At 41.5% G+C, this 2,068-nt stretch overlaps 1 non-coding gene across 1 annotated transcript; it reads left to right on the top strand.

Annotated features, from left to right (window-relative positions):
* Positions 1-1,411: 1,411 nt before the first annotated feature.
* LOC148580469 (small nucleolar RNA R71) lies at positions 1,412-1,519 on the top strand. Its single transcript, XR_015896586.1, has one exon. It is a non-coding gene; the product is annotated as a small nucleolar RNA R71 (small nucleolar RNA).
* Positions 1,520-2,068: the final 549 nt, after the last annotated feature.

The following is a 2,068-nucleotide window of genomic DNA, read 5'->3' as shown; positions in this document are numbered from 1 at the left end:
CCAAACTTAGAGTTTGGTTGTAGCCTCCCAACACCAAACTTAGAGTTTGACTGTGGGGGCTTTGGTTGACTCTGCAGTGAGAGAAGCTTTTCATGCTTACTCTCCATGGTTACAGAAGGAGATCCTTGAGCTTTAAACACAAGGTTGTCCTCATTCAGTTGAAGGACCAATTCTCCTCTGTCCACATCAATCACAGCTCTTACTGTGGCTAGGAAGGGTCTTCCAAGGATGATGGATTCATCCTCATCCTTCCCAGTGTCTAGGATTATGAAATCAGCAGGGATGTAAAGGCCTTCAACCTTTACTAGCACGTCCTCTACTAGTCCATAAGCCTATTTTCTTGAGTTGTTTGCCATCTCTAAAGAGATTCTGGCAGCTTGCACCTCAAAGATCCCAAGTTTCTCCATTACAGAAAGTGGCATAAGATTTATTCCTGACCCCAGGTCACATAGAGCCTTCTCAAAGGTCATGGTGCCTATGTTATAGGGAATTAGGAATTTACCAGGATCCTGTTTCTTTTGAGGTAGAGTTTGCTGAACCAAGGCATTTAATTCCTTGATGAGCAATGGAGGTTCATCCTCCCAAGTCTCATTACCAAATAATTTGGCATTCAGCTTCATGATTGCTCCTAAATATTGAGCAACTTGCTCTTCAGCAATGTCTTCATCTTTTTCGGAAGATGAATAGTCATCAGAGCTCATGAATGGTAAAAGGAGATTCAATAGAATCTCTATGGTCTCTAGATGAGCCTCACTGAACGTCCCAGGAGGTCTTCCTCACTAGGGTTCACGTCCTCCTCGTCCTCTTTGGGTTTGGCCACACCAAGTAAGGTAATGGCCTTGCACTCTCTTTTTGGATTCTCCTCTGTATTGCTTGGGAGAGTACTAGGAGGGGTTTCAATGACTCTTTTACTCAGCTGGTCCACTTGTGCCTCCAAATTTCTAATGGAGGACCTTGTTTCATTCATAAAACTTAGAGTGGCCTTAGATAGATCAGAGACTATATTTGCTAAGCTAGATGGATTCTACTCAGAATTCTCTGTCTGTTGCTGAGTGGATGATGGAAAAGGCTTGCTATTGCTAAACCTGTTTCTTCCACCATTATTAAAGCCTTGTTGAGGCTTTTGTTGATCCTTCCATGAGAAATTTGGATGATTTCTCCATGAGGGATTATAGGTATTTTTATAGGGTTCACCCATGTAATTCACCTCTACTATTGCAGGGTTCTCAGGATCATAAGCTTCTTCTTCAAAAGTGTACATGAACTGGTTATTTGCAACCATGTCAATGAGTTCCTGAGCTTCTGCAGGCATTTTCTTTAGGTGGATGGATCCACCTGCAGAATGGTCCAATGACATCTTTGATAATTCAGGCAGACCATCATAGAATATATCCAGGATGGTCCATTCTGAAAGCATGTTAGAAGGACACTTTTTGGTCAGTTGCTTGTATCTCTCTCAAGCTTCATAGAAGGATTTACCTTCTTTCTGTTTGAAGGTTTGAACATCCACTCTAAGCTTGCTAAGCTTTTGAGGAGGAAAGAACTTGGCTAAGAAAGCCATGACCAGCTTATCCCAAGAGTTCAGGCTATCTTTAGGTTGAGAGTCCAACCATATTCTAGCTCTGTCTCTTACAGCAAACGGGAAAAGCATAAGCCTGTAGACCTCGGAGTCAATCCCATTGGTCTTAATAGTATCACAGATCTGCAAGAATTCAGTTAAGAACTGAAAAGGATCTTCTGATGGAAGTCCATGAAATTTGCAATTCTGTTGCATCAGAGAAACTAATTGAGGCTTTAGCTCAAAATTGTTTGATCCAATGGCAGGGATTGAGATGCTTCTTCCATGTAAATTGAAATTTGGTGCAGTAAAGTCACCAAGCATCTTCCTTGCATTGTTATTATTTTCGGCCATGTCTCCTTCTTTTTCAAAAATTTCTGTCAGATTTTCTCCAGAGAGTTGTGCTTTAGCTTCCCTTAGCTTCCTCTTCAGAGTCCTTTCAGGTTCAGGATCAGCTTCAACAAGAATGTTCTTATCCTTGTTCCTGCTCATATGAAAAAGAAGAGAACA

This window comes from Arachis ipaensis, chromosome B10, assembly GCF_059453495.1.
Source record: "Arachis ipaensis isolate K30076 ecotype BB chromosome B10, ASM5945349v1, whole genome shotgun sequence".
NCBI classification, from domain to species: domain Eukaryota; kingdom Viridiplantae; phylum Streptophyta; class Magnoliopsida; order Fabales; family Fabaceae; genus Arachis; species Arachis ipaensis.
Note: the sequence above shows the minus strand (reverse complement) of the source record. Positions and strands in the feature narration are given on the sequence as shown.